Source organism: Ornithorhynchus anatinus, chromosome 17, assembly GCF_004115215.2.
Source record: "Ornithorhynchus anatinus isolate Pmale09 chromosome 17, mOrnAna1.pri.v4, whole genome shotgun sequence".
Classification (NCBI taxonomy): domain Eukaryota; kingdom Metazoa; phylum Chordata; class Mammalia; order Monotremata; family Ornithorhynchidae; genus Ornithorhynchus; species Ornithorhynchus anatinus.
In genome coordinates this window covers 20,005,068-20,031,820 of record NC_041744.1, presented here as the reverse complement: position 1 = coordinate 20,031,820, position 26,753 = coordinate 20,005,068, and the positions used below count along the sequence as shown (strand labels likewise).

General features: G+C 48.5%; 1 long non-coding RNA gene across 1 annotated transcript in view; it reads left to right on the top strand.

Annotated features, from left to right (window-relative positions):
- Positions 1–26,753, top strand: part of LOC120638910 — a 338,450-nt gene that overhangs the window by 89,146 nt on the left and 222,551 nt on the right. The window contains exon 4 of the long non-coding RNA XR_005660952.1: positions 13,589–13,647. This is a non-coding gene — a long non-coding RNA (uncharacterized LOC120638910). The remainder of the gene's footprint in view (positions 1–13,588; positions 13,648–26,753) is intronic.

The window sequence follows — 26,753 nt, the reverse complement described above, 5'->3', positions numbered from 1 at the left end:
AGAGCAGTCAAGTGATTTGCCCGAGCTCTGTCCCGCTCTCCTTGAGTGGGAGACTGCAATTAAAATGGGGGTCTCGCCCTAGGCCTGGGGGAACCTCAGCTCGTCGGTGCGATGATGAAACAGCGGGGCCTAGTAAAGCACGGGCTTGGAAGTCAGACAACCTGAGTTCTAATTCCAAATGCACTATTTACCTGCTGTGACCTAGGCCAAGTCACTTCTCTGCGTCAGTTCCTTCATCTGTAAAATGAGACCTTCACCTGTTCTCCCTCTTACTTAGATTGTGAGCGCATGTGCAACAGGGACTGTGTTCAATTTGATTATCTTGTATCTACCCCAGTGCTTGGCACATAGTAAGTGCTTAACAGGGGCCTCATTATTGCACGTAGTTGCCCCTCTGGAAACTTCTTGGAGGTTAAAGGTCACAGCCAGAGTTGTCATTTGGATATTTTGAAGTGGGTCGGGGGATTTTAAGAGGGGAAGGGGGCTTGGGAGCAGCAGGCTGGCTGCTGAGAGATGTTAGGATAGAGAAACCCAAAGGGGTCTATTTCTAATCCCATTTGTGAGTTTGGAGGTGTGGAGGAAAGTCTGAGAGAGCATTCTGACAGGCACGGAGGCGAAAACTGGCTTTAGCCCCGCAGCCAGAAACCCAGGGGGGCCATCACCCTGTCACCCCCACCGGATGACACATGGGTGCAGAGCTGTTATTACCCCAAAACGCACCAAATGTAATAGGGATTGTCCCCCTTTTCTGGAATGGGCTATCGAAGGGCAAAAAAATTCCTCTGAACTAGCAGAAAGGAGGGGGAAATGTCTTTGCAGAGGCAATTCATCTCTTGTAGCTGCTATGCATTTCTTGGCCCATTAACAATAATAATAATAATGGTATTAAAGTGCTCTGTGTCGAGCACTGTTATAAGAGCTGGGGTTCATACAAGCTAATCAGGTTGGACACAGTCCCTGTCCCCAATGGGGCTCGCCGTCTTATTTCCCATTTTACAGTTGAGATAACCAAAGCACAGAGAAATGAAGTTACTTGCCCAAGATCACACAGCAGACAAGTCGGGGAGCTGGGATTAGAACTTCTGAGTCCCAGACGTGTACTCTATCCACTAGGCCATGCTGCTTCCCATTAGGCTTTACTGCCATCTTTCTTTTGGGTCTTAGCCTGATATTTTTCTCCTCGTTAATGGCCAAGGTGCCCTCATACCCATGTGAAAAGAATAATAGCTTGGCTTTTTCAGTTTCCATAGCAATCTTTTTCACCCACTTGGCACTGTTAGGTCTGGGGGGTGGGTCCTATGGCTTTGCATGATACAGAAGACCAGTTGGTCTTAGTGGGGAAAAAATAGTGCTATTGGGAAATGACAAATGTCTCTAGCTCCCAGGACCGAGATACCAACTATAGCAAAATGTCTTTTCTCACTTGACCATGTGGAAAACCAAGATGGTAGCCATAAAACTCTGGGGGCCTTAAAGGGTTGTTGAAATCAGAAATGAAAAGAGAGGGGGAGATGCCCCAACAGCTGTTTGGGGGAAAAGGGAGATGTATTTCTGTGTTAATTGCAGCCTCCTATTGTAATCTTCAAGTCGATCCACTGCTCTCAAACCTGGGTAAGTGGTCATCGTTATAAGATTTTATGTAGAGAAATATTGTGTCCCATGAGCTGCACCTTTTAAGATCAGAGCAGGTGGAGAAAAAAATGCAGAAGTGGGTGCAGATGGGAAAAATGTCTCTGGGACTTTGGTTTCATTGACCAAATTAAAATAGAAGAGACATTTGAAATATCTGTGTTGAAAAAGGGGCCCGCATTGCCTTATTAAGGAGAAAATTCACTAGGGGTCTGAGCTGATGCAATTCCACAGATCCATATTGTCCTTGGACTTGGTGGTTGTATTCTACTTTAAATGGAATTGATTGTGAGGCCGTAATGAAAGTAACAGATTGATTTCTAGCCCGTGCTATGAAGAGTAAATAGAAAACCGCTCCCATCTTGACCTGCACGCGGAGCCGATGGGGATTTGCCAGCTTCAGAAGCGAACCCTGATAGGAGATAAGATGCAAATGGAATAAAACTGATTTTTAAGTGCAGGGTTTTCTCTTCCCGCAAAGATGCTTCTCTTGCATCGAGACATCTTTGCTAATCAATTCTCCAACACATTGGAAATGTTATTTTGAAGAGTGGCTCTTCCTAACGCGTGTTCTGCTGATGGTAATGGCCCCTCGGAGGATGGGTATAAAAACTAAGGACAGTGGAGGATCTGGGGGTGTCTGTAGAAGAGGGGGAAGGGGGGCCGTTCAGCAGGGTTTGAGCACCTCTATCGCTTCTACTCCACGACGAGAACGGATCATCTAATCAAATACGACGATGCCGCTCTTCCCGACAGCCAAGAACTTTTTGAGCGTTCACCTTACATATTCAGTAGGTTCAATCAACAGTGATTAAATATTGTTCACCGCAGGCTTGAGGGGGAACACTTGAGTGAAAACAATGGGGAAAGTTGTGACAAGTAGCTCGCAGGAAGACACTTTCCTTTTGGGTGCAATGAATATTCAATAATAGAGGTGTAGTCTTTAGAATGGAAACGTTCATTAGAGTTGGTAAGTGACATTTTCATTCAAATGAACTGTACTTTGAAATCTCAGCTCTGCGATATGGAACGTCCATTTAAAGGAGGGGAAGGTAACTAAACCAGTAAGGATTTTTGCGTGTGTATGTGGTTTTTTCCAAAGGTCTAAGCCCTGTGGTTGGCCTCCTCCTTTTGGATTTGTTTGTTTTTTGGTAAATTTCCCTGGGGGTATCAGAGCTGTCAGTCCGTCCCTCTGCCTTGTGGCAAATTCAAACGCAACTAACAAATTTAATTTGCAAGTCACCCTGGCTTCATCCATTTTGGGGACTTTATTTTCTTCCCCCCTTTCTAACTTGTTTTCTGGCAGAACTGGGGGTGGAGTGGGGAGCAGTTTAATGTAATGATGTCTAGATGAGACAACAAAACAAAATTGGAAAAGACCTCCACCCTCCCCTACCCTTGTGATGACTGGCTTCCCATGTGTTCTTCCCAGGGCTCTTGATATCCTGCAGGTTGAGGGGTGTGTGTATGTAGAGGGGGGTGTTGGGGCAGAGAGACTCACAGGAAAAGCTTAGGCAATGAGCTTGCATGCTTCTTGACTCCATTTGAAACCCTTTGTTCACACTAGGGTGGCATTTTTTTCCACACTGCGTGTGGCAGCTTTGACGCAGATCCAGCTTGTCTTATGAAATTCAAGTCTGTGATTTTGTTGTTGTTCCTGTTGTTGTTTGGCTTATACAGGCACAAAACTGTAGCCCCTGCAGCTCTCTCTGTCTGTCTTTTCTAGCTGCCTGAGCTGGAACTGAGAGTTAAGCGGGTTTTGGGATGCGGGGGGAAGAGGAAAAACAATAAACGGAAACGAGCAAGTGTTCTGTCTTTGAGAACCCTGGAAAATGAGTTTCTAGCTAAAAGGTGAATGGCATTGAAGGAGAACGTGAAAATATGGCCAAGGGGACCCAAGGCATGGTGGGTAGGATGAAGGTAGATATAATACGATCTCTGTATGCTTACTTTCATGGAGAGGTAGCTCTAATCACTCTCTTTACCAATCAAATTATTTTCTCATTTGTTCTGTCCAAAGTGGTTTGCAGAGTCTCAGTGGGCAGCTCAATTCTAGGTATTAGAACACCCCTCACTAATTTTAGGTAGCTGTGATTAGCCTTAGATTAAAATTTGGCCAATGTGAAGGAAAGAAGATCCAGCCGATCTATTCTTTCACACATAAACGTAATGGAGCTCACGATGTGGAAATAGTCGGCGTTCCTTGATGAATTTTATTAATCCAAATGTTGGCAGTCACCCATCTAGGTCTGGTTTAACACGATTTCATTCTTTCCTGCATTTTTTAAAATAATTATCGGGAGTGGAAATGTCTGTGGAGAATACAGAACTGCAGAAAGAAAGGTCCGTAATATAACCTCCGTTTCTAACAAGATATCCAAATGCAAAAGTAGGTTTACCACCTTTGCTTATTTTTGAGCAATTCAACCCATTCGATTGTCAAGATGATGCAAGTAGGAAGAAGTTGCAGATGAGTAGTTTAAATGATGTTAGAATTTAGTGGTTATTTTAAAACATTTTTCATTTTTTAGAAAATTATAAATGATCCCTTATACCCATTTAGCGCACACCAAGTATTTGAGTTTTGTTACCTTACGGATGTTTGATATCGTGACTATGTTGGCTTAGTTGTTGATCTTGAATTAGCCTAAAAAATTCTGTGATTTAATTATCCAGTCTTAGGATCATTCTTTCCATCTGTTCTTCACATGTTTATCAAAAACAAAAGTGTATTATTTTCCAAAGTTCCTTAGGAATTATGTTGAAAGCCCTTTTGTAGCTAGAAACAGAATAGCTCCGTATTTGCCTCTCAAATGACTGTTTTAAGAACATAAATGACCTTAACCTTTCATGGAGAATAGCCAATGTAGATTTTTCCCTTTTCATACAGTAAAGGAGCCTCCTGAATAAATACCTTAATCTGAAACGGTTTGATAAGTCAAGACGACTTTAATCTGGCCGTACATTTTGTTACATTCTCAGTCACAAGCAGCAGCTTTAAGTAAAAGTTCAGTGATTTCAGCTGATATATTACCTAACCAAAGGACAAGCTGCCTCCAATTTTTCTTTCTCTGCTCCCATGGAATCTAGGAAGGGAGTAGGGGCATGCTGTCATTTTCCCCTGTTGAAAATGGGAGAATTCCGTTCGATTCTGTTTGGGTTTTGGTTTTTTTCTAACAAACTGCAGACTTGGGCATTGGATGAAGTCAAGACTTTAATCATTTTGCTTTCAGTTTTCCTATTCAGTTTATTGTCTGGGAGAACGAGCTGTGATTGACAAATACCTTCTGGGGGGAAAGAAAAGTCTTCATTCCCTGTTTGCTTATGAGGATAGGTATTCAGAGAGGAAACATGAATAGTTTGATCTGGTAGACAGAAAACCATTTTCTGACTTGGATAAAGCCCAGAAAATGAGACAGCGTAAAGCAGGCGTTTGCTGAGAGTAACTGGTTTGAACATTGTAAGTGTAAGCAAATATCTGTTTTGGCAAAATGAAACAGTGAATTTAGCAAGCCACGGAAATGTATACCGTGTAGCCTGGGGTTTGTTATGATGGAGAGGTACGTTAACCAACTCTTCTAAGTGCAGGTTTTGAGGGATGGGAGAGATTCTGGGAGGAATCATACCGCCTCAGATCGCAATAGAGCTAATCTGGACAACTCCCCCAAATATTATGTACAACTACAGAAAAAGAGTTGAGAGACTGCCAGAATAAGCCAACATTTGGAGAAATTTAGAGCGTTTGCAGTGTGGTGATTAAACAGCCATGTATACAATATTGGATAAAACATAGGCTTTCTCTCCCTTGAATTATTCCAAAGCAATTTGTTTAAAAGACAAAATCATGAATTTTTCTCAAGCAGTAGTTTTAAGAAAAGATGGTTACCTACTTTCACAGCGAACATGTATTGGTGGAAAAAAAAAAAAGTACAGGCTTATCTCTTTCGAGTGTCAAATGGAGAGTGATCGAAAAATTGTCTATCCCAGTCCTGTGTAGAAAAGTCCCAACTTTTAGTGCTGTGTGTTGGCTGCTTTTCCTGTGTCTCTTCAGAGTCCCTTCCATCTTCTCCTTCAAACAACCACCACCTATTCCCCAGCCCACTTCCCCAAAAAGAAACTTTGAGAGAAATCATGGTTGATTTCCAGGTCCTTTCACCCCATGGCCTGGTCCTGTATTAACGAGATCAGTTTGGAAATTCTCTCCTAAAACTCATCTTGAATAATCCTCGGCTACTGAAGGATGGATGAAAAGAATGAATTATGTTTCGCCTATCACAATGGCCTTCTGTATTTCTCCATGCTCCTCCCCTTTGCCTGGGGCAGTGAGACTGTGCCTTGAAGTATGAGGGAGTCATATCTCAAATCTCCTCCTGCCTGCCTCGCTCCCCGCCCCCTCTCCTCCCCCCCGCTCCCCCACCAAGAAAAAAATTAAATTCCAACAGCCACCAAATATCACATTCAGGCAGTACTTGCTAGGCAGGGTCCTCAAGACTAAATGCCGTCTAGCTGCGATGCAAATTTTATTACAAGGCAGGCAAGATGAATATTTTGGAGAGAGGGCAGATGGTGCCGGTTGTTGGCAAGTTATTTTTAGTTTGGAGCTTCATTTCGATCGTCCGAGTCTTTCAACGTGCCGCGAGAGAAACAAAACTCATTCTTGAATTTGGGGAAATGTAGAATTCATTTCAAGGCACAGATGTTTCTCTCATCCATCAAGATAGGCTGCACACATTTATGAAAGACGGAAAAAAATAAATTTGAAGAGCGCCCCCCTCCTCCCCATCTCTCCCTCTCCCCCCTCCCCCCCCCCCATTTTGCAGCACTTTGATTTCAAGTTTAAACAGCTTCTGGATTCCTGGCAATTAGCAATTCAAAATCACTTAGGTGCCAACTGATACAGCTAATGAAATTCACTGGTGTTTTCTGTGTTCCATCTCAAATTACAGTAATCATGTGTAGGGTGAAGTGCAGAGGAGGGAAGAGGGAAGGATAGCCAAAAGCTATCACTCACCCCACACGGCCTACCCCACAGGGTAAATAAAATGAAAATGTATCCGAGCCATTGTTCTGTGTGGTTCTACTTACTATTTCAAATCTCTGAAATGACCTTGATGTTTCTCAAGTTCACTGTCCTTGAATAGGCTGGGAAAATGTCAGGCAGCAATTGAAGTTCTCATTGAGAATCGACTTTGGGTTTTTTTTGGCGGGGGGGCGGTCATTGAAAAGCCGAGCGTCCTAGCTGTGATGGGAGCAGACTTTGTGTGCTGGGTGGAGAGGAGAGGGGGGGAGGAAATAAGGAGTGACAGCAGAAGAGTGTGCCTTCCAAACCTAAAAACAAAAGCCCCCGCAGAAAACCGCTCCCGCAAAGTGTTCGTCACGACGCTGGCCTCAGATTGGTGCCCGGACCCGTTCGAGTCGGCCAGAAACGGTCGGAGCGCAAAGACGGCGACTCGGCCGGCGGAGGAGAGCGAGGTTTCCTGCCGCACGACATGGCGCCCAAAAGCGCTTGCTAAGCTATCTGTTTCACGCACGCAACGACAGGTGGTTCGATATTCATTCGATCGATGCGTGGAAAGGCACACAATGGCAAAATCGGGCGGACTCCTTTTCAAATACAGATCTCGGCTGTATGTCCCGTTTCCCCCCGCCCCCTCCCCTTCAGTCCGCAGGCGAGGGCGGCGGGGAGAAGGGGACGTCGAGGCTGGTCTCCCCGGGCCGGGTGACCGCGTGGAGTCCGGCCACCTGCCGCGCCCGGGCCCTAGGGAGAAGAGGCGAGTCGGGTTCCGGGCGAACTGGCGACGGGACGGAGCGGCTCGTGGCCGCGGAGAGGTGAGCCGGGAGGGGGCTGGAGGGTGGGATGCGGGATGAAAGAGGCGTGCTCCCATGGTTACGGCCAACCGTGGGAACCCGGAGTCGGTTGTGCATTCTCCCTCCCGGGCCGTGTCCTGCATCGTAAGCCGAGGCGGGTCGGGCCGAAATCTGCATGGTTATTTCAGAGAAAAATGATCCGGGAGCACATGGTGGTTTGCGGGGGGGAAAGGAATAGTCACATGACTCTCGGATCCAAACTTGGGCTCTTTTAGAATCTAACCCACCCCCACCTCTTTCTCTTTTTCGTCTCTGGGCAGATGATGAGGGAAAATATGTGCGATAAACAAACATTCATAGGATCCGCGAGGTCTGCCAGGCTCATTCTCTTCGCTGAGGGGAGGGTCAGAGGTCAAAGTTTTGCCTTGGAAGCCAGCCAGAGGGCCTTTTGTTAAGGAAGCTTTAGTGTGAAAGACACTTAAAATTAGGTTTGCGCCCTGCCTGCGGATTGTGCCGTTATTGCTGGTTTGACAGAGCGCGGGAGTAATTCATCCCCTCCGCTCTTCTCTCTCTTTCCTCCTGCCCACCTCCCACCCCCAAAATCCCATATTTCCACAGGCTGCGAGGGCTCCTCTGGGGCTTTTGTCTCCACCAGGTTTTGGTTTCACGGTGTCCGTGTTTCCGAGACGGGTCAGGGAGGGGCCCGGGACACCTACCGGACCTCTGTGTCACCTTGCTCTGGACAAGAGCTCTCCACCCCGTGGAAACGTGATTGCCAGGAATGACAGTCCACGGGTTAACCGTGAACCTTCGGAAATGCGCCTGTTCCCGGGGACTGGCTTAATTGGTGGGCCAACCTTTAAGCGCAGGGGAGGCGGAGAAGGAATGAGGTTTTCCGCTAAGGCGGTAGAAAGGGAGATCATACGCACTGCAATCTCATGCTGCGTTTGCACTGCCCAGAAACTAGAACAGATACCGGCCCATCACTGATCTTACTCCTGCCCTGCCTGATTTGATAAGAGGAGTTCTCCGTTCGATGCTTAGCTGTTCCCTGCCAACGGTCCCTTACTTCCTTTCACGGAGAGGACGCGGTGGCCATGACAGAGGGTCAGCGTTCAGTGGAAGGGCACGCGGAGCGCCGACCGGCTTGGTCATCGCTTCTGCAGTTTTAAGGACTCTACCACATAAGCGAGATAGAACTTGTGTGGGAATTTCTGAGAGCGTTTTCCTCGTGGCTTTATGGAGCTCTCTTCCTTGGCCCTCCTTTCCACCGCTCAGGTTCCCCACGGACACCCGCTGTGGAGAGCGATCCTTGCGCCGATGTGATTGGGAGCGGGAAGGGATTCTGAGGAAAGGCTGCTTTCATTTAAAAGCGGATGCTTCTCGGCACAGGTGTGATGCGGCTCTGTTGGGGAAAATGCCTGGCGATGTGTTGTGCCAGTGCGGTGGGTTTAAAAAAAAAAAATGAATTGGATCAGTCCTGGGCGCTTTGAGTGCGATAGGCAGCTCGTGAAGCACAATGAAATATTAGCAGCGGGAGCAGGTTTGCCCATCATCTTCCGGTGGTCACGGGGCAAGCTCGCTGGCTGAGGGATGGAAGCATTCTGAGGTTTGGGAGTTGGCCGTCAGCGGGGCGGCAGATGGGACCGTGTCTTGGGAAGGTCAGGAGTCCATGGCGACTGATGGCCTCCGGAAACCCTACCTGTCGATTTCTGGAAAGAGTCAAACGTTCGCTCCAAGGGTCACGGCTCACTGCTTTGGAGTGGTCTGTGGAGAGCTGGGCTATTTGGGTAACACCCACACGAACCCCCAGCTTCTATGACAGAGACAGCCATGCTGTAGTCGGGGATCCTCGCTGGGACTAAGCTTACCGAAGGCATTTTTATTTAGTGTATAGTCTGTTTAGTAGTCATAGTATTAAACGCTTAATGTGTGCAGATCACTCTGCTAAGCACAGGGAGGGAATACGTAGCTGGGAATTAAACAGGGTCCCTGTCTCTTAGGGGGCTCACGATATTCTTACGTGACACTGCGGTTCGTCGGCTTTAGGGGGCCAAGTTACCCCAGGAAGCATCTGTTCTGATCGGTATCCCTTGCTTCTATCGACTGTATCCTCCGAGGGCTTAGCACAGGGCGTTTCACCCAGTGGGGACTCGGTGAAACGAGTAGTCCTACTGACAAAAGGGGACCGATCGGGAACCAAAGTGACTAGGCATTGAACTGGAGAACCTTCTCTTGAAAACCGATTCACAGGTGCTTCCTTCATCGGAAGCTGGGAAGCCTGGAGTCTGCCCCTTGTATCCCGGAGGTCGGTGTGCTTCCCGTTTCGGGGAGGCCCACCGAGATGACTGAACCCCCGCCCCCATCCCCACAAACCTGGCAGGCTGCTGTGGGTGCCTAGAGAAGTGGATTTCAAGCCGACGTATTGCCGTCATTTTGCACTGGTCACGAGAAGAGTTCAGTGCTCTTTTGCTTCTGTTTCTGTTCCCCAGCTCTTGTGGGGAGAATTGGTCCTGCTCAAAATTTCAAACTGAACTATTGCTCTGATCCTTGTCATGATAACGCACTGTTCTAAGCACCAGAGCGATAATATTAATTGTGGTATTTGTTTCACATTTATTCCTTGCCAAGCACTCTCCTGAGCGCTGAGGTAGAGACGAGATAATCAGATCCCACGTAGGGCTCATAGAACATGTAGGAGGGAGAACGGGTATTGCATCTCCATTGGCAAGTGAGGGAACAGAGGCACAGAGAAGTTAAGCCACTTGCCCAGGGTCACCCAGCAGATAGGTGGCCGAAAAAGGATTAGAACACAGGTCCTCTGACTCCCGGGCCTGTGCTTTTTCTAGGGGGCCACGCTGCCTCTGTGAGACGACTGAACGTGGGTTTCTCTGGAAGAGGCAAGGAGACAAAGCCTTGACTGGCATTGATCCAGTCAAGGACAGTCATGGTCTTTGGCAGGAAGAAAATTAACCCACTTTATTTGCCAAAATAAAGGCTAACTGAACATCCAGCAAGGAACCTTATCTTAGTACCCCCCTCCTGTTGCGAACCGACGCATTCGACACAGCCCATGGGTTGCTCATAAGTTTTAGGCTCTGAGGATGAGCCCCTACGGGTTAGTCAAACTGCCAATGATATCTGTCGAGCGCCAACCGTGTGCAGAACACTGTTTCGAGCTTTGGGATAGTTCAGTGGAGGGAGAAGATAGAGTCTCTGCCGTCAAGGCACCGACAGTCTGATGGTTCCATCTCTCCGATACGTCGGCCCGAGTTAAATCAAATAAGCCCTTCTCCGGGTACTGTTATTCCTCCCAATCTTTCCAACCGATCTCTTCCAATCTCCCTCGATAGAGAAATTCTTCTCTGAAATCCTCCTAGTGCGCAAGGAATGGTTTCACAGAAGGCCACTGAGCCCTGGCCTTTCCTTTCTCTCGACCTGTCCGGAACCAAGAGGGACGACGGGCTCCCCGGAGAGAGCCCAAGGTTTGAAGTGTCCCAGAAGATCTTCCAACATCTTCCCCTTTTAAACGAGATAGATATTCCAGATTGGGGAATGCAAATGGGATTCTCGAGGTGCTCACTCTCTGCCAGGCACTGTGCTAAGTGCAGATCAGACACAGTCTAAGAGAGAGGACGAGCAGGTGTAGTGTCCCCATTTTACAGATGAGATAACTGAGGCAGAGCAAAACTGAGACTTACCTAAGGACGCACACAGCAGGCCAGTGGCGGAGCTGGGATTTGGGCCTGTCTCCCAACTCCCACCCCAATGCACTGTCCACTGGGGTAAATAGCTCCAAATACCTTTTTCTTATGCCCTGTAGTGGAGAATTTCATCACCCTATTTGGTTAATGAAATGTACATCGCCTTGATTCTATTTGCTATTGTTTTAATGAGATGTTCATCCCCTTGATTCTATTTATTGCTCTTGTTCTTGTCTGTCCGTCTCCCCCGATTAGACCGTAAACCCGTCAAAGGGCAGGGACTGTCTCTATCTGTTGCCGATTTGTACATTCCAAGCGCTTAGTACAGTGCTCTGCACATAGTAAGCGCTCAATAAATACTATTGAATGAATCTTGATGGGCCCCTTCAGTATATCCAGATGTAATCTGTGGCCAACTGGAAGGCTAGGATCACCTTTCGGATGGGGGGAATGGTAGTCTAGAAGTCCTTTTTAGGTCTTCTAGTCCCACGAAGACTTGACCTAAATCCCCAGTGTTATCACCTCAAACATTCATTGAGCTGTTCAACGTCCTTGGCTCTTTATAGGATGGAGACGTTGATTCCAGCCCATTGGATAGACAGCTTAACCATCGAGAAGTAGTGTGGCCAGTTGGAAAGAGCAAGGGCCTCAGAGTCAGAAGATCATGGGTTAATAATAATAATGTTGGTACTTGTTAAGCGCTTACTATGTGCAGAGCACTGTTCTAAGCGCTGGGGTAAACACAGGGGAATCAGGTCGTCCCACGTGGGGCTCACAGTCTTAATCCCCATTTTACAGATGAGGGAACTGAGGCACAGAGAAGTGAAGTGACTTGCCCACAGTCACACAGCTGACAAGTGGCAGAGCTGGGATTCGAACTCATGAGCCCTGACTCCAAAGCCCTTGCTCTTTCCACTGCGCCACGCTGCTTCTAATCCCGGCTCCACCGCTGGTCTGCTGGGCGACCTTGAGCAAGTCACTTCACTTCTCCGTGCCTCGGTCACCTGATCTGTAAAATAGGGATCGAGACCGTGAGCCCCAATTGAGACGGGGACTGCGTCCCAACCCGATTTGCTAGTATCCACCCCAGCGCTTAATACAGTGCCAGGCACACAGTAAGTGTTTAACAAATACCATCGTCATGATGATGACCCGGTTCTAAGCCTGGCTCTGCCAATTCCTTCCTGCGTCACCTTGGGCAAGGCAGTTTAGTTTTCTGTGCCTCAGTTTCCTCAACTGAGAAAAGAGCATTCAATGCCCGTTCTCCCTCCTAGTTGCACTGCGAGCCCCAAGTGGGACAGGGACTGTGCCGGACCTAATGAACTTCTATCTACCCCAGCGCTTAGAACAGAGTTTGGGACATAGGTGTTTAACAAATACTATGAAAAATTTTTAAAAAAAAATTCCTTCCGTGTCTCAGCAGATTCAAGAGGGGTCTAAGATCTCAATTCGTGGGCAGGGGCTATACCTGTTTGTCTCATTGTATTCTCCCAAATGTTTAGTGCAAGTCCTCCACACACAGAAAGCGCTCAAAAAAATCTGACTGATTTACTGAATCACAGCCCTTGTTCCACGTGGGGTTCATGTTCTTAATCCCCACTTTTTACACATGAGGATTGCTGTGCTAGGGCTTTGGATCGTGCCCAAACCGTATCCCTCGAAGTAATAATGATGTGTGTTGTGTCCAGTTGCACTATACTAGGCGCTTGGGTAACAGGAAATAACTAAGTGACCCATTCTCTGGGCACGAGGCCCCGACACTGTAATGGGGAAATAGAGTTCAATCCCATTCCTTCCTCTCTGCCTTGGGCGGAGTTTCATCCACTGCATTGTTAAAATGGAATTTGACCGGCAGATCCTTGCCAGTTTATGATCTCACATTCTAGTGGGCAGATGGACTTAGAATGTAATCGGAATAAATTGATTTATGTAATGGATTATTCCAGGTGCCGTGGAAGGGTATAAATCAATTTGTAAATGCTAGAGGGGATTGGCTGATTAATGTCAGTCATTTCTATTTATTGAGCATTTACTGGGTAGAGAATACTGTACTAAATGTCTGTTAATGGGTTCAGGGTGCTGGGAGTTGATCAGGGGCCAATCGTCAAGATGTCGTATGGATTCCAATGAGCACGCCATCCTTAAAAGCTACTGTGGTTCTGGCGGTCCTTCCTGAGGGGTGTAGATTGGGAGAATACTCACTGCATGCACGTTTGACTTGAGGGATTGGCAAACGCTAGTCCTCCGGACCTTTAGCTCATTACGGGCGGGGAGCATGTCTGCTAATTCGGTTGGATTGCATGCGCTCAAGCGTTTAGTACAGTGCGGGGCACCTAGTAAGTGCTCAATAAATATGATTGAAACACAATGATTTGAGCGGGTGGATGTTTTCCTGGCGATTCCAGTGGGCAATCCATGACTTTATGCACCTTCTGTTTCCCCTTCAGACATTTGGCTGTCGTCTCTCTTGGCAGAAAGACCGGACCTGCTGGTGTCAGGAATGAGAGTAAGTCTTGCATTATTTACTTGAATCGGCAATTAACACGCGAATCATCCTTAGGGTGGAAGCAGATCCTAGCTGATGTGTCCTGCTACACCTTAATTGTACCTCTGCAGGCTAAGCCTAGGAATCCTAGGTTTTCAATGGACTCTGGTTCCGCCGCCTTCTGACATGACAGATTGTGTATTTTCCCACTTGTTCAAACAAGGGACCTTCCCTTTCCCAGCAGAAATTGAGGATTTCGGTGCTTCTCGGTAACTTCCGAGTGCTCGCTTTGCCCAGGAGGAAGTGACTTAGAGTAGCCTGTATCTTCCTGCTTAGGAAGAGAGTAAATAAACAGCCAGGTGATGATTTATTCGTTTAGGCTGTTAGACTGATTGCCAGAAAGAAAAACTGCCAGATTTCAAGAATGGACTGCGTGTCGGTGCTGACTGAATTTAATCTGAATTGACTTCCCCGTGAGGTGATTTTATTTTAGGATAACAGGTACTGTCTTCTCGTTACCTTAGCACAGTCTCCAAAACCTAACTCGCTAAGCATTTAATTTACAATAACTGAGGTATTAAGTGCTTACTATGTGTCAGCCACTGGTACTAAACTCTGAGACAGATTGGACGCAGTCCCTGTCCCTGGCATTAAGGGAAAACGCACCGATATCCTCGGCCCAATAGGGGCCTCACCCGTCATTATAATCATCATCCGGGCTCATGGTATTTTCTGAGGGCTTTCTGTTTGCAGAGCATCGTACTGAGCGCTTGGGAGAGGACGAGGCAACGGAGGTGGTAGGCACATTCCCTTCCCACAACGCTCCGTGGAAGGGATGAGTTCAGAATATTCCAGAGGTTGCAGATGGGGAGAGGCCAGGATGACCCGATCACAGTTCTTTGAGACCCGACTTGGTTTTTTAAATGATGCGCTGCACCCGCCCGTTGCCATATACAGTCGGGCCGCGGAGACGGTCTCACCCCCTACCTCCCTTGAAGAGGTTTATCCGGAAGCAGTGAGGCCTAGTAGAAAGTGCCCAGACCTCCCCCTCTAGACTATAAGCTCGTTGAGGGCAGTGAACGCGTCTCCCACCTCTGTTAAATCATTCTCTCCGAAGCGTTTAGTACAGTGCTCTACGCACACGAAGTGCTTAGTAAATACGATTGATTTAGAGAGGAGATGATGGAGCAGTTGGAATCCCAAATATTCACTTCAGCTGAGAGAACCCGGGGCTGAATCGGTGTGTCAGGAGGGGTCCGGCCCCCAGTGTGGAGTGGATAAGGAAACTGCCCTGACCATTAGTGAGTTGGAGGGGGGTGACCGTCTGCCCTCCGGGGTTCCTCGGCAGAGCCGCCCTCCTCCTGGCCCCCAAACCAAGGGGTCGTTCAAACAGCGCATTTCCTTTCTGCCACAAAAGCCTTATCTCAAACCCCCTCCCGGTTTCCAACTCTGCCTTCCGGCCCGCAGAAGTTCCGTTTAGATTAACGGGACCCGCGTCTTTAATCTCTTCCTCTTCCCTTCTCAGCGGAAGCCGCGGTCTCCCCCTTTCGGGAGGCGGGGGGCCGGGGGTGGTTTGAGTCGGAATCGGTGCCCCGTTGGGAAGGGAGGGAATGAGTCGGGAATCAGAGCGGGCGCTCGGAGCACCCCGTCATCCGATCCAAAGGAGACGCACCTCTCGCCTCGCCATCCCCCCCGCGTCCCCTGCGCCCGGTTCGGCGGCTCAGCCTTATCGGGAGAAGAATAAGGAAAATGGGCTCTGCCCCGTGGTACGCCACGGGGGCGGTTTAACTTCTGTTTTACATATGTCGCACTCCTCGAAATAGTTATTAGTAACACACTCAATAAAGGATGAAGTTTTTAAGCGCGAGATGCGAGAACAGCCCGGAGACGCTAACGAGGCCAAGGCTGCGTTTCATCTCCCCGGGCACGTCGACCGTCGTTAAACGGAGCCGTTGATGGAAAACTTGCAACTCCCCCCGCCCCCCTCAATTTGTCATTAAATGGCGGGGATCTGGAACCGCTCTGCCGACGGCAGCGGGGATCCTCTTCCGTGAAATTTTCCAGCCGCGGCGGGAATGGCGTCCCAGGCCTGGCCATGTGGCCGGCCGTTGGGAGGTGATTAAGTTGGGGGTGCTGCCATCTTGTGGCGCTGAGGAGCGCCACGATCACACTCTGTCCCCGACCTTGGGGACCCTGGTGGCCTCCAAAGCGGAAAATCCAAGGATCGGGCTAAGCCACCGGGGCGATCCCGGAACTTTCTAGTCAAAGTTCCCGCTTCCAGCGGGCAGGTCGACGAATCCCTTTCTTCGGACGCATTCGAGGGTTGATCCGCGTGGAGTTGGGCAACGGTTGCCCCGAAAGCTCCTCACGAGGACCCCCTTTCAGTCGTCATTTGTATTTATTGAGCGCTTAGCGTGGGCAGAGCTCCGTACTAAGCCCTTGGGAGAGTACAGTAGAAGGATCCACACTCATTCCCTGCCCGTAACGAGCTGAGAGTCTAGAGGGCGAGACAGGCGTTAATAGAAATGAATTAGAGGTGCGCCCGTAGCCATTGTTCTCGTCTGTCCGTCTCCCCCGATTAGACCGTAAGCCCGTCAAACGGCAGGGACCGTCTCTATCTGTTGCCGACTTGTTCATTCCAAGTGCTTAGTACAGTGCTCTGCACATAGTAAGCGCTCAGTAAATACTATTGAATGAATGAAAAGTGCCGTGGGGCCGAGGGGAGGTGAGTAAAGGGAGCCGGGTCCGGGCAACGCAGACCCCCTCTTGGCTTCAGACCCTCGAGTTCGGTGGATTTCCGCCTTCTGTGGCGATTGTTAGTCCTCGTCAGCCCAATGTTAGACTGTCGGTCTAAGTTGTTTCCGGCATCACAGGAATTTATTTTATGGCATTTGTTAAAGTTTTACTGTGTACCACGCACTGGGGTAGGTACAAGTGAATCAGCTTGGACACAGTCCACGTCCCACAGGGGGTTCACAGTCTTAAGCCCCATTTTTTACAGATGGGGTGGCCGAGGCCCAGAGAAGTGAAGTGGCTTGCCCGGGGTCACACAGCAGACAGGCAGTAGGAGAAGCAGCGTGGTCTACTGGGAAGAGCACAGGCCTCAGAGTCAGAGGACCTGGGGTGCGATCCTGGCTTGGCAAATGGCCTGCCGTGTGACCTTGGATAAGTCACTGCTCTGTGCCTCAGTTTCCTCAACTATAAAATGGGGATTAAATACCTGTTCTCCCACCTACTTAAACTGGGATCTCTACATGGGACAGGGACTGCGTCCAACCCAATTAACTAATATCTGCCTCAGCATTTAGAATGGAGTTTACCACATAGTAAGTGCTGAAAAAAACACCATAAAAAAGAAAAAAAAGTGGCAGAGCAGGGATTAGAACCAAGGTCTTTCTGACTCCCAGGCCCGAGTTCTATTCACTGAAGCCAAACTACGTCTTTACTAAGATAAAGTTACAGTAGAACAATCAGTGCAAAGAGGGGGGATTCATGTACGAGAGCCCCCAATAAGGGAGAGAGCTCATACTGTTTATTGGACAGCATGAGAAGCAGTGTGGATTAGTGGAAAGAGCCCAGGCTTGGGAGTCAGAGGCTGTGGGTTCTAATCCCGGCTCCTCCACTTGTCAACTGTGTGACTTTGGGCACGTCACTTAGTCCCCATTTTACAGATGAGGTAACTGAGGCAGAGAGAAGTTAAGACTGTGAGCCCCACGTGGGACAACCTGCTTACCTTGTATCTACCCAGCACTTAGAACGGTGCTCGGCACCTAGTAAGCGCTTAACAAATCCCATCGTTATTATTATTTCAGCGGAGAGAAGTGTTCGGCCGTTCCTGTGGTAGGGAGTTTGACCAGAGAGGTCCCCACTGTGAGGACCTGCATACAGAGATTGGGTCCAACACGTTTATCTAGTCGACCCCAGCGCATAGTGCAGTGAGTGGCAGGCAATAAATTAGCTACAGGCAGAACCGAGCCTAGAAGCCAGACCTTTTTGTTGTCCAGAGAAGTGCTTTCTCTACTGGACCATTTCATGCCATCATGTCTAGAGTCCTTTAATGCTTCTCAACTGTGACACCCGCTCGCCCCCCAAAACCCTAACACACCAATTCCTTCTGCTCTGCAAAAACTGTTGCCGATGTAGCCCGACAAATGAATTTTCCATTGGTTAATTTTGGCTTCAGCTGTTGGGGGAACTCGGTCTCACCATCTTGGATATCCTTTCGGAAGGCTTGGCGGGGTAGTTAGCTGACATGCTTCAGGTGGAACAGTGAAGACTTCTTTTCAAGAGGAAGAGTGGAGTTTTTCCCTCCCTTCTGCGTCATCTATGCCAGTGCTCCCAAGCGCTTAGTACGGTGCTTTGCACACAGCGAGTGCTCAGTAAATACAATTGAATGAATGAATGCTCTGCACACAGTTTGTGCCCCGTAAATAGGATTGACTGACCGACTGACTTTGCCATGGTTGAACATCCCTGGACTCTCACTGTGTCCTATGAACATTTCGAGTCAGATTCACGAGGTGGGAATTGGCCCGGGATGGCAGGGGGGTGAACCTCCCAGTATGGCGCTGATGAAGCTGGATTTCAGAATTGGGTGTGCGCCCAGTGTTTCACATGATTGCTCTTTTTACATTCCTGATTGAATATTTACCACCCGTCTGATCGGGGCCCTAGAATTAGCCAATCGTATTTCTGGAGCACAAGCACAGAGCACAGCATAACAGAGTTGGCAGACACGTTCCCTGCCCACCAGGAGCTTACAGCGTAGAGGGGGAGGCTGACATTATTAGAAAGAAATAAATGACGGATCTGGACGTAAATGCTGGGGGGATTGAGGGTGGGGTGGAAAAGTTTCCAAAACCAGGTGCACAGGCGACAGGGAGAGGGAGAATCCAGAATGCTGAGCCTCAGCAAACCTACTCTTCCCACAATTATCCAAGGGATGCAAGGTATTTTAAAGTCTGAATTCCCTGGGAGATTTGCTAACGCAGGCGTGACCACTGTTGTAATATATAATGATATACCCATAGTTTTCATTTTGTCTTTTCTCTTCCATTCTGAAATTCATTAGCACTGCGCCCTAAACTGGAACTGCTCAGTGGTTTATGCTTTGGGGGTTTTTTTGTGTGTGTCTGTGTGTGTGTTTTCTTTTTAATCCTTTTGGCAAGTTAGGTGTCTACTATGTGCCGAGCTCATAGTGGGACTGATACAGTACAGTAAAGTCAGACGCGTCCCCTGTCCCATAAAGAACTAAGAGTCTAAAGGGAACAGCATTTAATTCCCATTTTCAGGTGAGGAAATGGAGGCACAAGGAAGTTAAATGTCTTTAAGTCACACAGCAGGCGAGGGACGGAGACGGGATTAGAACCCAGGTCTCCTGATGCCTAGGCCCCGTGCTCCTTCGACTAGGCCTTCAGCCAGTCAGTTGTATTTGAGTGCTTACTGTGTGCAGAGCACTGTACTAAACGTTTGGGAGAGAACAGTATAATAATAAGCAGCCATGCCGCTCAGACTGTCGAGGGCACGTACTGAACCCAGATCTAAAATCAATCCCAAGCCCGTAAAACAGTTCTGGGATTTGAACCCATGATCTCTGACTCCCCAGCCCGTGCCCTTTCCGCTGAGCCACGCTGCTTCTCTAATGCCGAGGTTACTAGCTTTTGTGAGACAGAAAGGATGGTGATGCTGTCAACAGGGATGGGAAAGTGAACAGGTGGATGGGGTTTGGGTGGGAAGATAAGTTCAGTTTTAGCTATATTAAGTTTGAACTGACAGGAGAAACATCCAAGTAGAGATGTTTTGAAGTCAAGAGGAAATGCGAGACTGCAGAGAGGGAGAGAGATCAGGGCTGCAGATGTAGATTTGGGTGTTATCAGCATAGAGGCCATAGTTGAAGCCTTGTGAGCGAATGAGTTTTCCAAGGGAGTAGGTGTAGATGGAGAAAAGAAGGGGATCCAGAACTGGACCTTGAGGGACACCCACAGTTAGGGTATGGGAGAGGAGGAGCTCACGAAAGAGGCTGAGAATGAGTGGCCTGAGAGATAGGAGGAGAACCAGGAGAGGACAGTGTCAGTGAAGCTGAGGTCACCTCTTTTGCTTGGACCTCAGTTGCCTCATCTGTGAAATGGGGATAGGGATTTTGTCAGCCCAATCGCCTTGTATCTACCCCAGCACTCAATACAGGCCTGGCACAAAGTAAGGACTTAACAAATACAACAATTATTGTTACGTCTGGGTTTCCCCACTCCCAAAGGAGTCGTGGTGTCCCTTAAGGGGGTGTTTGGGGGGAGAGCCCCGCCTCCCCGCACACACACACATGGCTCCTCATCCATGTCCCTCCTCTGCAATTCATACCCCTTTCCGTTTGCAATGGAAAACGTGGCTGAGTTCCGTGAGAAGAGGACTATAAAATCTAAATGGCTGAACTTCTTTGCAGAGTATTCTCGTTAGGTTTCTGGACAGATGTTATGGAAAACTTGGGTATTTGTGAAAATTCTCTTATATAACCACCCGAGGGACCAGCAAATGCCGGTTGCTTAGAGGTGCCCTGTTAACCGAAGGTCGGAAGGAACTGGGAAAGAGCAGAACGGGCCCTCAGATGAACCATCACCAGTAAAGGCAAGAGCCCCTGAGAAATGAGGCTGCCCTCAAAGAAATGGGGCTCTGGTTAAATAAGGGTATTTTAGAGGTTTAAAGTTGAGCTAAAGACATTGTGGGAACGCCTGCCTTCACCTATTACTTCATCACGAGGCTTTGCCAGGACAAAGCTTTTGAGCCCAGATTACAGGCCTCCAAGCATACTGGGAAGTCTTTTCCAGTCAAATCAGCAACTGGTTGCAGATCTCAAAGGCCTGTTCGTTGATACTTAAAGGTGCCACGGTGTTAATGAGAGGCTAGCATTTATCTCTGCTTTTTAGAGAAGGCCAACTAGCTTGGAGAGAGCAAGGCAAGCTAGGCTCTGCTTCGCGACTGGTCCACAGATTTGCCTGAGATTGGATCCGTGTCCGAAAGGTAACGTTTGAAGGCTAAAGGAATCAAGAAACACTTGAGCATGTCATAGGGTTGGCTGATGAGGGAGTTGTTTATAGAGAATAGGCAGACCGTGCCCACGTCACTTTCAACGATTTTGCTCGTGATTTCAGCTAGCTATTCCACTAGTACTTGAATCGTGGTTTCGGTTGGCGTTCCAGTTAAATGAGAGGTCTGAGGGCTTGGTCGTTTTGGGAGTAAATATGAAAAACGGGTCCCAGTCCCTGACCCGCGGGGGGCTCATTGTCTCAATCCCCATTTTACAGATGAGGTGGTTTGAAGCAGAGAGAAGTTAAGTGACTTGCCCGAGGCCACACAGCGGACAAGTGGCAGAGCCAGGATTAGAATCCAGATCCTTCTGACTCCCATGTCTTATCCACTACGCCATGCCGCTTCCCACAACTCATGATTTGGTGTCTTGGATCGTCCTTTGTTTGGCCACTCAGATTTAAGCCGGTGGTTTGAGCTGGAGAGCAGAGGTCATAGAGTGCAGAGAAACTCAGCGTGCATCTCTGCCCTACTTTAAAAAAGTCTATCTAGAGGACGCTCAACTAAGGGAAGTCTGTTTAAACAAATACCAAAATCCTGGGACGCGTTTAATGAATGAATTTGAAACGAAATAAGAAAAAATAAGACGTCTTGAAAAAACACAAATATCTCCCGGAAGTACTGTGGGCCTGGAGGGAGTATCAGAGTGCTTAAGGGGTAAGCAGCCAACGTCACAGTCGACAGAGGGGAAGGCGAGGATCACCATCCTAAGCCCTTTTGGGGAGTAACAGGCACGTTTCCTGCCCACAGTGAGCTTACGGTTTAGTTCCAAATTGCTTTGCCTCTTCTGGCCCTCAGACGAAGATCCCTGTTGAAGGAAACTCCGTTTGGGATGCGTGCTTTGTAAACCTTTTAAATTTTATATTGAAGTCCGAGCAGGTTTCGATTATACTGAAGCTCAAGGAAAAACCCCTTGGAAAAAAGACGATCACCAATGTCTCTGTCAGAGTAGTAGTTACACAATTAAGCACTTACTGTGGGCAGAGCACAGTCCTAAGCGCTGGGAAAGCGTACACAGGGGCGAGTTTGTCACAGACCATGTCCCTTAAAGGGCTCCCATTCTAATAGCAGTATTACTATTTATTGGATTTTCATGCCTTGCAATGGACTGTGCTGGGCTTTTGGTAATTATGAAATAAAGTGGGCTGTTTTCGGCCCACAAGGAGGTTATTCTCTAATGTGGGGACCGACATAAGCATATTTATAATGAGTCACCGGAAGAATTAATCACATGTACAATTGAGTAAGGTACATACCGAAGTGTCAAGGCTGAGTAAGAATGAGTTCATAAGCCTCAGAATGCTGTATTTTAGGGCGCTGGGAAGGAAATCAGGGAAAGCTTGTTGGAGGTGGGCAATGACTGTGGGGAGGACTGTGGTCTGTTAGATTTAGATAAGACTCTAGCAGAAGCCATCATTCTCTAGATTAAATGTAATAAGTCTGGGTACTGCGGCGAGAGGGGGATTTTCGGTTCCTTCTCTGGGGTGCTGTCGGTTAGAGGGAAAATCTCCATGGCAGACTAAGTTGAATCTTTGGAGTTACGTGACCTGACGCCATTCTTTTCACATAACTAACTGACTTTGTAATCTCCCCCCACATCCCCATAGCCGGTGCCAATACGCTGCGGACAGAGGATTCTCTTGTGGGCTAGCCAGTTCTGGACTTCAAGGAAGTCGCTTATGGCTTGGGTCTTGCCAAAGGGCTTGGAATGTCCTGCTAAGGATGTGGCACCACAGAAAAATTCCCACCCCCACCCCCCCCCCCCCCCCCCCGCCCCAATCATTCGGGATCTTATCTGCTCTGGTAGACATCCAGTCCGACCCTTTTCAACCAGCTTGTCCAGGTCCCCGGAGCCCTTCCGCCATCGGTTGCTTTGGGAGAGTTGGGTGTTTCCTCAGATGTCGTGTTCTCTTCTTTCATTCATTGTTGTATTTATATGTTTACTGTACTTTAGGGAGAGTCAAATATGGGTAAACATATATTTCCTGCCCACAACAAGCTTACAGTCTAGTCTGCTAGTAATAATAATAATAATGTTGGTATTTGTCAAGCGCTTATTATGTGCAGAGCACTGTTCTAAGCGCTGGGGGAGATAGTAAGCCCAGCGCCATGGCCCCGTCTCTTCTCTAGTTCCAACTCTCTGCCCTTCCCTTGGCTCCTTGACTGTCAGGTTTGGTTCTGCCTCTGTCCCTCTGCGCTCCCTCTTTGGTGGCCGAAGGGGCTTGAGATTTGGTTTGTGGGCTTGGAAAGGCCACCACGCAAGCAGTGGGAGCGGTGTCCCCTGCATGCCTCTTATTTTTAGCTCTCTCTGAATTCCTTCAAGCCCTGCTTGACCTCCTTACTTTCCGCTGCAGCTTGTTTTTCTTCAAGGAGCAGGCCAGACTCTTGGCAGGGTCTCTATCTTGGCCTTTAGCTGAAATCACCACACTGGTATTCTTTCTTGTCTCCTTGTGGGCATCTGTCTAGCTCCGCTGGGCTTGTCAACCTCCCTTGCCCTAATTACGTGCCTTCGTTTGAAGCGCCGGGTCTCCCCAGGAAGCCGGGGTCTCGGAGGGAATGGCCTAGCTAAGGTCCGGCCCGAGCAGCCTCTTTGGACTTCGAGAGGCACGGGGGTCCTTGGAGTCGGGTGGGGGAGAGAATTTTTGGGCCCCTTACATTCAGTCTCTTGCCCTGGGTCCTGTGGGACTCTGACCCTCTCACCAGTTGGATTTTCTCCAGTCGCATATCTGACTCGATGCTGGGCCTGTTCCCTTCTTTGCTTTTGGCGAGGGTGGTGACAGAAGGATGGGGAGGACATCACCGGTCTCCATGGCGACATGCCCCGTGCTCTTTTGGAGTTCAGTGGGGCTGAGGAATTGTGGCCCAGAAGTGTCCCTGACTGGCTGCTGGCAACCCCCCTGCCATGAACTCAGAGTCTTTGGGGCACATCAGAATCCTGGAGGACAACTCAGGAATAAAAAGATTTTTTTTCCAAATAACCACGCCCCACAGTTACCAAAAACAAGCAGGTATTAACTATATTGGGTTGTAGTCTACCAAGTGCTAAGTATGGTGTTCTGCACACAGTCAGTGCTCGATGAATGCAATGATTGATAGACAGAGATTAGATGAGGGAACTGGGGCACAGAGAAATCAAGTGACTGTGGTCACACAGCAGACAAGTGGCTAAACCAGGATTAGAAATCAGCTCCCTTGACTCCCAGGGCTGAGCTCTTTCTTTTCCCTAAGCTATGCTGCTTCTCCTCCCTCAAAAAAATTTTTCCACTAGTAGTGATGGGTTACACTGAACCAGCCTCTCTGCCTTCTGCCTCTTTCTCTCTCTCTCATTCTCTCTCTTTCTCCTTCCATGATATCAATATCACACTTTAGTTGAAAGCTGAGACACGTCTCTAGTTGGAGCAGCAGACACCGAATTCCATAGATAAATCAGTAACTGAGTGTTTCCAAAGGAGAATTTGCAATTCCAGAACCCTGGATTCCATTAGGATTCAGATGATAAGGCTGGCATGTTCATGACAGCATCTTTGTTCAAGCACGATCGACCTCGTTCTAGATTCCACTCGCACCGGTTTTTTCCTTTGAAGTTCCCACTCAGACTTGATATGGTGTAAATCTCCTTCTGAGAGAAAATGGGTGAACCATAACCTTTTGGTTTTCAATTCAGGTTGAAATTTGAGGGAAAAAAACATGGACTTTTCAAAAGATTGTGTCCTGGCCCAGTGGATGGGAACAGAACTGAAAAGCACTTAAAGACTCCGAGCTTGTTGTGGGCAGGGAACGCGTCTACCAATTCTGTTATATTGTGCTCTTCAAAGCTCTGTGCTGCGCACACAGTAAGCATTCAGGAAACACCATCGATTGATGAATACTTTTTCTCTTAGTTCTTGGAAGCCTGGCCACCCTGCTGTCCCCATTTTCCCAAGGTGGACTGTAAGGACCTTGAGGGCGGGTATTGTCTACTAATGCTATTATACTCTCTCCTGAGCACTCAGTAGAGCTCTCACTAAGAGCCCTCAGATCCACCCACGGTATCGATTGATTTTCAAACTCACGTCCCAGGGCATTTTCCAGCAGGAATTAAACCCTCAAATGATTTATGAGGAATCAGTCCTTATTTGGTTAATGATTCCAAGCCCATTAGGATCTTCGAGTGATGCCCTATTGTCTCACCTTGGATTAATAATACTAATTATGGTTAAAAGCTTACTATGTGCGTAGCACTGTACTAGACACTGGGGTAGGTAGAAGACAGGGAGATTGGACTTCATGGTCCATTCTCTCCTCAGTCTGATCACAAAGACTCCACAGATGTGGTCTCACCTTTGACCGAAAATCGATTGAGACCGTCTCTGTAGAATCGGCACCACCTTTCTCCGGTGGTGGACATGTAGATGTATATCGCTTAGGTTTCTCCCTCCGCTTTCAGATTGAGTCGGTCCCATCCGCGGACATCCTAGCCCCGACGAGCCAGGTTTCAGTTCTTGAATGAAAACAAATCCAGCCAATCTAGATCCAGTTTCACTGACACCGTTTGCCTTCGGTTATGGCACGCAGATGGCGGGAAGATTGGGGCGCGGGCGGGGGGAGAGCAGTGTATCTGCCTGTAACTGATCCTATCAATCGTCACATACCTTCAACTGGGGTTGGGTCATTTTACATCGCATCTGGCTAATTTGGGAGGAAGTTCCCCAATCTACATCAGTGGGGGGGGGGGGGGGGGGTTGTGTGGGATATGTGTGTTTAAAGCCCAGCCAGGTGGCAACATAAATAATGAAATGAACACTTGTTTGAGAAAAGGAAGCCAAGCGCAAAAGTGTATCAGTCTCCAAATCGGAGATGTGTTCCAGTGACAGGTCAGTTATCCATCACAAGAGAGTACACTTCCCCAGAGAAATTTGCTTGTTTTTATTTATTCATTTTGTAGACTGGGAATGTTTGATTTTTTTATTTTTGCATCTCGACTCTTGAGAAGCAGCACGGCCTAAAGGAAGGAGCACAGACCTGGGAGTTGGAGGACCCGGGTTTTAATTATGGCTCTGCTACTTGTCTGCTGTATGAACTTGAGCAAGTCATTTCCCTTCCCTGGGCCTCAGTTTCTTCATCTGTAAAATGGGGGTTCCATGCCCTTCCTACTGGGACCGTGAATCCGGTGTGGGACAGGGACCGCGTCCAACCTGAACATCTCGCATCTCCCTTAGTCCAGGGTTGGGCACGAAGTAAGTGCTTAGCATATTGTTATGATAACTGACTGGAAAGGATTAATATGACACTAGAAGGGTTATGTTCAGGGTGAAGGTGTATGAGGGGGGAAGCTTCCTCTCAGGTGAATTTGAAATGGAGGTTCCTGGGACAGCAGCTGGCATTGACTTCTTCCCATTTCAAAACCAAAGGACTTGACTGGAATTCCAAAATAATCAGGTGGCCTAAAACTATCAGGGTGAGAAAAAGATAGTTGGCCACTGGCAGCCTCCAAATAAAATGGTGAAGGGAAACCTTGGCTGATATTCATGGCGATCCAGCCGTTCTCCTCCTTTTTCCTGACAGGTGGCCAAGGTGGCCCCTGCTTTCAAGGCCCTTCGGTGGAGACGGGCCCGACTCTATCACCCAAACCCAGATGATCACGGGGACGAATGGGTCAATGACAGTAGGCCAAGTCCGTCCGTCTGGATGAGGGCTGAGCCCAGATGCTAGCCGTAGCTGGGGCGAGCGGAGGGATTGCAGTGGGGAAGCAGGGAGAGGTAGGGTTTGACCTTGAGATGTGAGCTTCGGGCTTGATGGCGGGGACACGAGGCCCCCCCTGACCTGCAGTGTCAGTCACGACTCGTGGACCGACGGACGCTTCTTCCTCAGTGTCCCCAGCCCACGACTGATGACCATTTGTGGCTCAAAAACAACTGGTGCGGTGACTGAGCTGGTCACGAAGGGGTTTCCTCATGGTTTCACACTGCGAAAGCAAATTCCTCTCCCTCGGAACGTTTGCCCAGATGAGCTCTGTGGAATCCGAGGCTCAGACCGACGGCCCCCTTTCACGCTTTGCTCGTCCTCGTTCA